Below are 13,793 nucleotides of genomic sequence, written 5' to 3' on the forward strand. Positions count from 1 at the left end.
CTGTGGTCTGTGTGCCGCACCTACTGATTAAATATACACCACCAGGCAGTAAAACAGGCTGGTCTAGTAGTTGAACTCAGTTCTAATACACTCAGATAATACAACGGACATCCCTTTAAAGAAAATGTGTCGTCTACAGATATTTTTTCATACTGAAATGACAATAAATGTGATTTGTGACGGTGGGAACTGACGTAATCTGAATCAACCCCCCTCCCCTAAAAAAATCAGAAGTTTATGGATTTTGCATTGTGAATTTGCTTAATAGTCATAATCTATTGCAAATATATTAAGATTATTCATGATTAGTGTGAAAACAGGTTCACAATAGTTTACAATTTCACTTTTCCGAGTTCAATTCAAACTGGAATATGTATTGAGTTTTGCACTGAGGTCAATGGCAGAAGTTGGAATTCTCCCCCTCCTATTTATTTTGCAATTTATGTACTACAATAAATTACATTTACCATATTTAACCATATCACACAATTCCTTAATTTCAAAATTGCTAAATTCTAATGAGAAAATTGGAGTTACACAAAATCACTGCGCTCATCCTTAGTTATGATACATGTTCAAACACAGCACCACTCATAAATAGCTAATCTTTTATTTGAAATCCTAGAGATTTCCAGACAGGTAAACTTTTATTTAAGCGTGGAATTCCTAAATAGAGAATCTGCTGGTTGCTTGATTGGGTCCTTCAGTTGCATGACTTTTTCTTGAACCACATAATTATTCTACTCTGACATACTCGGAAAGGGTTTTCAGTAATGCTTCGTGTTTTTGTGATTCATTTATATTTATCTATGTGTAAACTAAACAGTATTATAAACTGTGTTTACGTTATGTTAGCATGTGAATTAATTTTACTATGAGCAACATACTTTGTATCTACTTACGTTTTATATATTGCATAAAGTTATGATCTTACATCTGTAATAAAGATGAAAAGATGCGTGGACAGCTATATTTTGTTTCAATCAAGTGTGGTTTAAACATACTTATTAAGCACCGAAAGCCCATCATAAGGCATCAATCAAGAAATACCACCTAATATTTTGCATGTCTGTTGCAGGTGATTTTACAAAATCTTGACTGGTGAACTAATTTTTCCAGTATCTCTCTCTCTAAACAAATCTCAGTAACTGATGTTTCTACAAGTTCTTCAAATTAGGTGTTTTGTCTTACTTAGCAGAAGTGCATCATCTGTGGGGATTTTATCTACTGTCCAATGCATTCGATTTTGAGTCTTACCAGTCAAAGTGCTTCCCTTAAGCTATGTACCTTCGTACCCAAGATTTTTCAAGCTATTGTTCCCACGACTAGTGATTTTTTTGCACTACGAGTGGCTGTTTTAAGCGAACTACATTTTGCGATGCGCAACAATTATGACTGCCACGGCGGATCAAATATTTGAAATACCTGATGACTCCCGTGCAAAGTACCGCATCCAATTGACCTCTCGTTTGCACACTTCGTGTGCAGTCACATAACGTTGCATGTTCCCGCGGGTGGGAAACGCTGGTTTGTCAGGTTGCTATGCTGAAAATTCCCCAAAACATCTTCCAGTGAGTATGGGCCTTTATCCTATCAATGCATTTTTGGAAACATTCTCTTTGTAGCATTTGCAGGAAATAAGCAATGACCTTTTAAGAGAAGTATGTTATGCATTTTACTCATCACATCACTTTTAATGATTATTACTCAGTACTTTTTCATCAAACACAAATGTTGGCTAAAAAAGCAACAAAAATATGTCAGGAAGGCTGAATGCTAAAGCTTGGAAAATGATAGGAATGTAAGGATCTTAAATGCTGTCATGCAAAAATATTATCGCAACAGGCAGCTTGATACTTCTCTTTGGTGGGTAAGGCCTAGTACCAGCCGTTGTGTTTACTGTACATAATGTAAAGGGAGCCATCCACAATTTTTTTTCCCGTCTAGAGAAATCTGACTGATTATTCCACTTGATCAAAAAATTGAACCGATATACCATACACTTGTGATTGATTTTTCAAAACAATAAAAAAAGATGGAATAAAGCATTCAGTGTTAATATTTTAATACTTGATTTTTCCAACACATCCGATCATTTTTATAGAAAAAAAAAATGAAAAGTCAATCATTTTTTTCTTAATTAGATTTTTATTGGAAAAACAAGAAAATCAATGGATTTTACTGTACCATGTATGGCCACCTTAATGGAGGGTTCTCACTTGAAATGTGCAGCGAATACGCACTTCACTGTGTGTTTGTCTCCATGACAACATTGCAATTTGACAAAGAAAATAAATTTAAAAAAATATTAATCAACACAATGGGAGCAGTGTGAGAAAAGGCTGAACTGCCGTAAGCTTTTTTTCCCGCATGCAGGAATTGCATTAGATGTTAACAAGTCCATTATTTACCTTAGCTATCAGATCTAATGCAAATGTGTATGCAATTTTTAAAAGATGGATTTTAAAAGATTTTAATATGGATACATGGGCATTAAAATCCACTACACAGAGTGGTTAGGACTCTTGTCTCTCAGCAGTAAGGTCCCAAGTTTGTATACATGTTCTTCCTGTGTTTTTTCATGGCTCTCTGTCTCTCCCACATCCCCAAAAATATACTGATTCAATTGGTTTTTCTCAAAATTGGTCTTAGACTATGGTAGGGATATTATACTTTGACTATGGTAGAGATTAGTTTCAAGCTAATCATAACAATAACAATAACAACTATCATTATTATTATAATTAGTTATACAGTTAGAAAACTGTAAAACTGTAAATTGATCTTTGTAATGTTTGATGAAAATTTGGATTTTGCTATGGGAGTTCTAATCCACATTCAGTCATATCCTTCCCTCCCACTTTCTTAACAGATTGTTGGATAATGCCCACCCCCCACGTAACATCACTCTACCTTTGAGAAGGCATTGTGGGATCTTGGCCAATGTGACCATACAGTAGCCAGCCTTCTGATCCTAAAGTCCATACAGAAAGCAGCCAGAAAACAACATTACAGGACTTTTATATGGAATTCTATTATGTACGTTGTTATTCTCTTAAAATTTGTTTCTATCTTTGCTGTCTTTATTAAAAAGTTTTGTTTGTACTATTTTCCTTCTAAAAATAAAAATGTTTTTATCTAAAAATTACTACTACTACGCATGTGCAGAGCCCTCCCGGCAATGGAAGTGCGATCAGGAGGCACACAGCCTGGGGCCACGTATATGCAGTAGCATGCAGTTGGCTGTGACTCACCAGCTTTCAGAGGGGCGCTGCAGGTGACTTGGAGGATTGCGGAATGACGGTGAGGACACAGGACAACTGCAAGGGGCTGGAAAAGGCCCCAGGTAAGTTAAACTGCTTTCCACTTAAGTTTCCCTTTAATGATGACTATTTAAAATGAAACTTGTTAAACTGCACTTTTCACAATATTGTCCCTGTTGCAGCCATAGCTCATCCCGAGAAAAAGCACTTTCCCTAATCAGGTCTGTGCCAAATATTTGAATGATCATCTATTCTATAGCTTATTTTAATACCTGAGTCATCCAAAGTCATTGACATAGTTATTCTATTCCAGGGAACTTTGGCTGATGCCTAGTCATCATTTTTAAATAGCTGGCTATATTTGGCATAGATTTCCAAATACATTACTGTCCTACAAATGAAGCATGTAAAAATAAATAAATAAATAAATACATGTTAACCACTTCACCACTGAGGGGTTTTACCCCCTGACCACCAGAGCAATTTTCACCTTTCAGCGCTCCTTCCATTCATTCGTCTATAACTTTATCATTACTTATCGCAATGAAATGAACTATATCTTGTTTTTTCCGCCACCAATTAGGCTTTCTTTAGGTGGGACATTATGCCAAGAATTATTTTTTTCTAAATGTGTTTTAATGGGAAAATAGGAAAAATGTGGGGGAAAAAAAATTATTTTTCAGTTTTCGGCCATTATAGTTTTTAAATAATGCATGCTACTGTAATTAAAACCCATGAAATTTATGTGCCCTTTTGTCCCGGTTATAAAACCGTTTAAATTATGTCCCTATCACAATGTTTGGCGCCAATATTTCATTTGGAAATAAAGGTGCATTTTTTTCAGTTTTGCGTCCATCCCTAATTACAAGCCCATAGTTTATAAAGTAACAGTGTTATACCCTCTTGACTTAAATATTTAAAAAGTTCAGTCCCTAAGGTAACTAATTATGTATTTTTTTTAATTGTAAATTTTTGAATTTTTTTTTAATTACAAAAAAAAAAAAAATGGGGAGTGTGGGAGGTAATGAGTTAATTTTGTGTGTAAAAGTCATTTATTTGTATGTGAAAAATGTGTAGGGTGTAGTTTACTATTTGGCCACAAGATGGCCACAGTAACTTTTTGCTTTATTGCGACCTCCAAGCCTCCTTCCGGAAGCTTGGAGGAAGAATAAGGAGGCTGGACACGTGAGTTTCTTCTCACAATGATCGCGCTGCCCATAGGAGAGCAGCGGGTCATTGTGGGGCTTAGATCAACGAACGGGAATGGATTTTCCCGTTCATTGATCTCCGGGCGAGCGGGCGGCGGCGGTTTTACTAGCGGCGGGCGGCGTGTTTACGAGCGGGAGCGCGGACAGCGTCGGGAACGCGGAAAGTACGTGTTTCTCCGTCCCTGGTTTTTAAAGGATGGAAAAAGGGGCGGAGAAATACGTACGCGCGGGGGTAAAGTGGTTAAGCATACAACCTTTTAAACACTGATTTAATCTGTGTGTGGCTTCTAGTGACAACCCTTAGCATTACTTCACAGTGTGAAAGAAAGCTATTTTGATGTTTGTTTATTGAACATGCCCATGAGGGGAAATTGGTTTGACTAAAAGCTCAATTTTTTTAACCTAATGTTTATTGCATTTATTAGTAAGTAAAGGAAACCTTAGTTTTTTCCTTATGTTTTGTACAAATATCTCACTTGACCTGATTTATAAAGTCCAGCAATTGCAATCTGTGTTCCTTCTGCTTACTGAATGCAGTCGCAGTGGGGATGAATAGGTGATAAGAGTTTTCTGAGCTGTAGCTACAGTGGTGGCCCCAAACCATTAGTCTCCCAGCATCCGAGCAACAAGGTGGGCAGGGTCAGTTGACCATGTTTTGTACTGAGTAAGGAGATCCACTCTCTTGGCAGCTGCATGTTTTCTGAAGTAAACCCTCTGTCTTACACCTACCTTTTCCAAATGCAATGTCTCTGGAATGACTACATCTACTATGAGAATTGTTTGAGCAATGGAATAGGCCCCTATTTCCTTTCGCTAAGATTTAAAAATTTGAGTGTCTGAATTAGTGCTTTAACCCCCTTGCCGGTTATCCCGAGCTCAGCTCGGGGTAACCTGCGCAGGAGGATTTCTCAGGCCCCGCTGGGCTGATTTCTATCAAATAAAAAGCATCACACGCAGCCGGCACTTTGCCAGCCGTGTGTGCTACCTGATCGCCGCCGCAGCGCAGCGGCGAAAGAGGGTCCCCCCAGCCGCCCGAGCCCAGCGCAGCCGGAACAAACAGTTCCGGCCAGCGCTAAGGGCTGGATCGGTGGCGGCTGATGTCAGGATGTCGGCTGACGTCCATGACGTTACTCCGCTCGTCGCCATGGCGACCAGGAAAGCAAAACAAGGAAGGCCGCTCATTGCGGCCTTCCTTGTTACTTCTGATCACCGGAGGCGATCAGAAGTGCGCATACGGAGTGCCCTCTAGTGGGCTTTCATGCAGCCAACTATCAGTTGGCTGCATGAAATAGTTTTTTTCTAATTTAAAAAAAACCCTCCCGCAGCTGCCCTGGCGATCTTAATAGAATGCCAGGGAGGTTAATAAAGAGTGGCCAAATAGCTACCCATATCCAGGTAAATTGGAAAAATGCGGCTTTCTTCTTATACTAAGAAACCATGAATTTAGCATGCAGCATAGTTTCACTCCCGTACACAATTTTCATGAACAATCATTGAGCTACTGTGGCAAAATGTGCATTTTATCACAGACACCTGCACGTACATATACTTTCCAAAAATGCACATACTGCAATGCTTGTGAGAAAACACATGCATTTTCTGTGCAGGCAAGTGTGAATGCTCCCTACGTGTATGTACATTTCTGACTTCAACTGTGTAACAGACAACATATCAGTACTGTCTAGGTATTTTTCTCAGTGCAAGAAAAATCTAGAAGGAATGTTTCACCCATTAGCAGCACTGCTTTTGACCTCAGTCGGCAGAACTCATATTGCTGTAATATCTTGGAATTATTTGATTTCTCTCTACTAGCAGAAAATATTGAAACTGAAAGCAGAAGTTGTCTGTTATTGCCTCACACTGACCCCTAGCAACAAGTGGCCATAAATACACATTACAATCGTACTAATTAGAAGCAAGGAAATGTAAGAAATAAGAAATAAAAAATTGTGCTAAAATAACCACACAAGTTTTTCCTCTTAAAATCCAAAACAATTTTCACATTGCAGTGCTACTCCTATTCATTCAAGGTTAACTTTATTGTTACTTATCACACTGAAATTATTTATATATTGGGTTTTTGCCACAAATTAGACATTCTTCGGGTGGTACTTTTTGCTATGAATTGTTTTATTTTGTATGCATTGTAAAGGGAATAATAAGAAAAAAAAAGGAAAAACATCATTATTTCTCAGTTTTCAGCCATTATACAGGGTGGGTCATTTATATGGATACACCTTAATAAAATGGGAATGGTTGGTGATATTAACTTCCTATTTGTGGCACATTAGTATATGTGAGGGGGAAAACTATTCAAGATGGGTGGTGACCATGGCGGCCATTTTGAAGTTGGCCATTTTGAATCTAACTTTTGTTTTTTTCAATAGGAAGAGGGTCATGTGACACATCAAACTTATTGGGAATTTCACAAGAAAAACAATGGTGTGCTTGGTTTTAACATAACCTTATTATTTATGAGTTATTTACAAGTTTCTCATCACTTATAAAATGTGTTCAATGTGCTGCCCATTGTGTTGGATTGTCAATGCAACCCTCTTCTCCCACTCTTCACACACTGATAGCAACACCGCAGGAGAAATGCTAGCACAGGCTTCCAGTATCCGTAGTTTCAGGTACTGCAAATCTCGTATCTTCACAGCATAGACAATTGCCTTCAGATGACCCCAAAGATAAAAGTCTAAGGGGGTCAGATCGGGAGACCTTGGGGGCCATTCTACTGGCCCACGATGACCAATCCACTTTCCAGGAAACTGTTCATCTAGGAATGCTCGGACCTGACACCCGTAATGTAGTGGTGCACCATCTTGCTGGAAAAATTTAGAGAACGTGCCAGCTTCAGTGCATAAAGAGGGAAACACATCATCATGTAGCAATTTCGCATATCCAGTAGCCTTGAGGTTTCCATTGATGAAGAATGGCCCCACTATCTTTGTACCCCATATACCACCCCATACCATCATTTTTTTTTGTTCCAACAGTCTTGGAGGGATCTATTCAATGTGGGTTAGTGTCAGACTAATAGCGGTGGTTTTGTTTGTTAACTTCACCATTCACATAAAAGTTTGCCTCATCACTGAACAAATTCTTCTGTGTAAACTGAGGGTCCTGTTCCAATTTTTGTTTTGCCCATTCTGCAAATTCAGTGCGCCGATCTGGGTCATCCTCATTGAGATGCTGCAGTAGCTGGAGTTTGTAAGGGTGCCATTTGTGAGTAGCTAATATCCGCCGAAGGGATGTTCGACTAATGCCACTCTCCAGTGACATGCAGTGAGTGCTACGCTGTGGGCTCTTGCTGAATGAAGCTAGGACAGCCACTGATGTGTCTTCATTAGTGACAGATTTCATGCGTCCACATTTTGGCAAATCCAACACTTAACCAGTTTTACGAAACTTACCGCTGGAAGGTAAGATTGTTACACGCGGTGATCGGTGTTAGGAACAGTTTATTCTCATACCCTATCACAGAAGGAGGGGATTGGGACAGTGAGGCAAACAGAAATGGGGTGGGGATTGCAAATGCGGTGATAAGTAAACAATACACATATCTACGCCCCTGATCTGCAAGTGAAATATACAGGGGTATAGATATGCGTAGCAAGGATCCTGAAGTAGTTAAATTGGCCTATAGAACTTGCAAGCCTCTAAATACTGTAAAATGTCTGTTAAAGGGTTTAAAAACAAAAACAGCAACAACATATACAAAAAAATCCTGTTGTTTTTCTTAAGTGCATTAAATAATTGTACTGGATAGTGTACTGGCTTAGACTACACCTTTGATATAGGAGACCAGGGTTTAAATCCTGGCTGGCGCCAGTACGTATTCAATAAAGAGTTCTTAGGCAAAACTCTCTAATACTCCAGGATGACATTCTGAACGTGTCCTTAGTGGCTGCAGTTCTGAAGTGCTTTAAGATCAACAGGATAAAAATGCTATGCAAATGTTAACATTTCCTTTTTTTTCTTTACTGCAAAAAAGAACTCAGGAATACTGTGACAGCAGGTGTACATAAGAATAGTCATGCAGAGGATGAAATCATTAGCGCTATAAGTTCTGTTATGCAATGTTACCTATGCTTTTAAACTCTACTTTTTGTTCTATTCTGATGGTATTGGCCATTTGCAATACTGTTTTAGTGATTTGATAAATACAGCAGTTTTGTTTAGTCTATGTTGAGGCAGGTTTATATTTTTCCAGATATTACTCGTCAATTTTTTTTATTCCTTGAAAAAGAGGCTTAGTACTCTTAACAAGTTGTTGTTATACTCAAAGCGAAATGTAACCCTGCATTTCAACTTTGCTCTAAAACATTATTTACAGCATATTATATGCAACCAGCATTTTTTTTTTTACTAGACCAGCATTGGAAGGGTTACACACAGAGCTTTAAAGTTCCGTGGAGAGACATGCAGACGCATCTGAAGTTTAGATAGATACATTTAAGTAAACACAATGTAACAAGTGTGGAATGTGACACACACTCTGTGCAGGAGCTGGCGGACACAGAGAGAGAGTGAGTCACATTCCTCACTTGTTACATTGTGTTTACTTAAATGTATCTATCTAAACTTCGGATGCATCTGCATTTCTCTCCACAGAACTTTAAAGCTCTGTGTGTAACTCTTCCAATGCTGGTCTAGTAAAAAAAAATGCTGGTTGCATGTAATATGCTGTAAATAATGTTTTAGAGCAAAATTGAAATGCAGGGTTATATTCCGCTTTAACATGGATTAAACCGATTCAAGAACTGGTGCACTATCTTTCTTTTAGAATAGAATTCATAAGGGATTTGCTGAAAGACCCCTTTTACCCATTTATATGAGCAGTTGAGGCTGGTTTTTTTTTTGTTAAACAAAAGGTGTTTATTCGGTATAAAATTTAAATAAGTGTGCATTATCGTACAAAAAAGAAAATTTACAGAGCATATATGAAAAATAAGAAGTATAAGATATTATCAAATACATACATATAGATACTGGTGAGAATATATCAAAATAATATACAAGAGATCAATAAAGAACATCCAGTTCTCAAAGTTGTTGTATAGACTAGATTCAGATCATATATATGGGCTGTCTAGCCATCTCTTCCACACTTGAGAGAATTTAAGTGGGCAGCCCCTATTTTTGTCAACAAGACATTTATATGGTAACATCCTAGTGACCCTGACCTTCCAGTCTTGTATAGTGGGAGATAGCCAACGAAAGGCGACACATTGCTCTGCCGCAAATAGGGTCTCAATCATAAAAGTTCTGTCAAATTTGGAAATAGTGTCGTCGTCTTCAAATATATGGAGTATGCATTTTTTGGGGTCGACTGAGACTGGTGAGCCCATTCTGTCATGCATAAACCCCACCCCTGTCTCCAAAAGTCAAGAATTGGAGAGCAGTGCCAGAGTCGATGCATGAAAGAGGGAGCAGAGAGGGAGCATTTGGGACAAATATTGGAAGAGGTGGGTGAGTATTTTCTAATTAGGTAGGAGTAATGGAGAATATAGAGGTGAGTTAACTTCTCCCGCAAGCAAGGGGAAACTTTACGGACAGATTGGAGGCAATCCTCCCACACCTCCTCGTCAACATCTATACCAGAGTGTACCCATTTGGATTGTGCCTTATCAATAACTGGAGCGGAGACCTGTTCTAAAAGGATGGAGTATAAATTACCTATTTGGTAACAGACCGGGCCATCTTTAATTGATTCTAGTACTAGGGAAGTGCCGGTTGAGGTGATGCCCTTAGGAAATTGTGTTCTCATGGCATGTTGTAGCTGTAGATACATGTAGAAACTTCCCAGACAGAGAAAAGCGTGATTGCAATTCAGCAAAGGGCACCGATCTAGAGTTAAAGGGATACTGTAGGGGGGTCGGGGGAAAATGAGTTGAACTTACCCGGGGCTTCTATTGGTCCCCCGCAGACATCCTGTGCCGCGCAGCCACTCACTGATGCTCCGGCCCCGCCTCCGGTTCACTTCTGGAATTTCTGACTTTAAAGTCAGAAAACCACTGCGCCTGCGTTGCCATGTCCTCGCTCCCGCTGATGTCACCAGGAGTGTACTGCGCAGACACAGACCATACTGGGCCTGCGCTGTGCGCTCTTGATGACATCAGCGGGAGCGTGGAAACAGCAACGCAGGCGCAGTGGTTTTCAGACTTTAAAGTCTGAAATTCCAGAAGTGAACCGGAGGCGGGGCCGGAGCATTGGTGAGTGGCTGCGCGGGCACAGGCTGTCTGCGGGGGACCATTAGAAGACCCGGGTAAGTTAAACTCATTTTCCCCCGACCCCCCTACAGTATCCCTTTAAGTGTAATTTGCCTTAAATAGGTAATTCCATTATCTGACCATAAGGAGGTATTTTGAAGTTTAGCAAGCTCTGGTTATTTGGGATTGTGCCATAGAGGAGTAAAATGCTCCCAATAGTCAGTAGGACACAACTTAAGGGTGGAGTGACATATTTTAGAGGCTTGTTGTAGAATGGAATGATCTGAGTTTGATCGGGTGAGCGTTCCACTGAGAAGTGCAAAAGGAAAGTTTTTTGTTTTGTCTGTCTCTGAGAAGCCTAAAAGGGAGGGGTCGTGTAAGGATTGTGATATGAACCAGTGAGATAATTGTTCTAATTGGGAAGCTAGGTAGTATAGGTGAGGTATAGGTAATGCAAGGCCACCGGATGATGTTGGGCAGCAATTGAGGCTGTTTAGTTAACCCCTAATTAAGGGCCTGTTCACACTACAAGAGCTTTTCTGAGCGCTTTGTGGTTTTAAAAGCTCTTGCTAATGTTATCCTATGTGTGTGTTCACACTGGAGTGATGTGATTTTGTAAAAATCCCCCATAGCATTGCATTAACAAGAGCTTTTAAAATCTCTAGCATTTCAAAAACTCTTGTGGTGTGAATCAGCCCTAAAACTCCAAATGATAGTTTCCTTATTTCTATTTCCCATTTTATTTATTTTTTATGGGGGGGGGGGGGGGGGGGGGCTATGTTGGGGGCACATGGAGGTGGTAAAAGGCCTTTTAGTCTTGACATTGGATAAATCATTTTTTTTCCTTTTAGTAGGGGTGGGAAGTGCTGTACTCCAAACCTTTAAAAGCCATGTGGACCCTCTCTTCTTGACTGCCTAACTTTTTGGATGGATTACAAGGTTAAGGCTTGGGAAAGGAGGCTACATTTTTCTAATTCATTTTACAATAAGCATTATGTAACTGTTATTTGAATGTGCAGGGATGTATTGTCAACATTTTTACTAACATTTACATCAGGGAAGATGTTTATAAAAACATCCCTGCATGCTTTTACAAGTTTGAAAACCATTATTGCCAGCTGTTAACTGGCAATCACTTCACCAGGAGCATAGCCTGGCCAGAATTCCTGAAGTGGCAGCATGGGCCTCGGCTGCAACTTGTTAGGCTTAGTAAATCAAAATAATAATTGCAATTGTGATTTGTTCCTGATTGCAGATTTAGTTTATTAGGTCCACTGTGTTCCTTTAAAACTTGGATCATTTGAACTTATAATACTTACCAAAAGATGTTCAGGTAGTTGTATAGTTATTTTTTTAGTAGCTTTTAGGACCCTTGTTTTCAGAGTCCCAAACATCTGTTTTAATGGCAATATTGATGTCCAGGAAGGGTTTATTGTTTTACAAATGCAACATCGAAATAGTTGCCCTTGCAAAAGTGGTCTGGGCCACTTTTATTCTGAAGCAGTGCTGTGCCTGAGCTGTAGAGAGGAAACATATACATGACTGTGCAGTGTAGTATTAAATATATCTCTCATGAAGTGTATCTGTGCTATTTTGCACTGCAAATAGATGTCCTCTGTGGATCCCAAATCTACCATCCACTCTGTTTGATATGACCCAATAAAGGGACCCAGAGAAGCTCCAGCAGTTTACAGCATGCTCCATCCTCTCTGACAAATGAAGAGACCTTCAGACACCAAGTGGAATTTCCCCAATGAAAAGCTGGCTGTTGTAAAAACAGGGCCTTTTGAATTACTTTTTATATAAAGTTCTGTAATATTACTCATGATTAGGTATAAGCATGTGGATTCTGTGGAATTAATTCTCCAGTGGAATTTGTGTTGCTGCCACGGGGTTGCATGGGGGTGGATGCGACTAGGCCGCACATGCACAGTGCCACACGACTGATGGCAACTGGTCATATTACCGGAGAAGTTTGTAGAAGAACGAAGAAGCCAGGAGTATGGGGAGGGAGTCCACGGAGAACATGGGACTGGAGGAAGCCCCAGGTAAGTATAAATGCTGCTACTCGTAACATCTCAGGTACACTTTAAAAATTCCATCTGATTTATGGGAATGTTGACACATAAACAGCTACAAATCTGATATTTTCCTATGAAATATTCCTAAAAACCAGGTCCGAAATGTATCTTAATTGTCAGTCAGTATATATCTAGTAGAAAAAATGATATTCGATTTGACCATTGTATTCTGTCGTCAGATTTATTTTTGGAAAAAAAAAGTACTTAAAGAGAATCTGTACCGTCCAATCGAGTCACTGTGATCTCCTGGATTCCTCTTTGCCACTTCTGCCACTCCCTGCCGTGATCCTGGCTTTTAATTGCCAGTTTTAGGCAGTGTTTACAAACAAGGAACATGGCCGCTAACCAGGAAGTGATGTTTGTGTGTGTGTGTGTATATATATATATATATATATATATATATATATATATATATATATATATATATATATATATATATATATATATATACATATACACACATACACACGCACACACACACACACACTAATATGTGTGTATGTATATCTGCACTCCAGTCTGGGATTCACACAGTTTCTCAGCATGTGACAGGCAGCTCCCTCCCCCTCAGCCTCACAAACGGCATCACAGACAACCTAAAACTTAGAGCAGAGACGCTGTCTGTGAGAAGTAAACAAAGCACACTGAACCTGCAGGGTGTGTGCATAGCTTGCATTCATTACAACAGAGGCAGCCCATTCCTCCCTGGGTCGACAAAGCTTGACAAAGAAAAGAAGATTAGATACAGTATATTACAGAGATAGTGCAACTAGAAAAGGCTGCAGTAATCCAGACCACATTAAAACAGGTATAGGAACTTATAGGATAGAAAAAATAAGGCTGAACATTTTGTTACAGAGTCTCTTTAAAGAAATGGAAAAAAGGTGGGATAAATTTGGAGGTAAAAATAATTATAACTGAAATAATTATCTTGCCTAAATTTCTTTATTTACAGCAATGCCTTCTAAAAGCCTGAAAATCAGTTCTTTGCAAAACTATGGAAAGTCTTTCAGCTTTTATTTGAAG

At 39.3% G+C, this 13,793-nt stretch overlaps 1 long non-coding RNA gene across 3 annotated transcripts in view; it reads left to right on the forward strand.

Moving 5' to 3' along the window:
- The window catches only part of LOC137570607 (uncharacterized), a 781,848-nt gene that overhangs the window by 232,052 nt on the left and 536,003 nt on the right, over positions 1 to 13,793 (forward strand). The window contains exon 4 of one of the 3 annotated variants that reach the window (XR_011031109.1): positions 2,873 to 3,068. The exons of the other annotated variants lie outside the window; for them this stretch is intronic. This is a non-coding gene — a long non-coding RNA (uncharacterized lncRNA). Of the gene's footprint in view, positions 1 to 2,872; positions 3,069 to 13,793 lie in introns of those variants that run through there. 3 annotated transcript variants of the gene reach the window in all.

The sequence above is a fragment of the Hyperolius riggenbachi genome, chromosome 4, assembly GCF_040937935.1.
Source record: "Hyperolius riggenbachi isolate aHypRig1 chromosome 4, aHypRig1.pri, whole genome shotgun sequence".
NCBI classification, from domain to species: Eukaryota; Metazoa; Chordata; class Amphibia; order Anura; family Hyperoliidae; genus Hyperolius; species Hyperolius riggenbachi.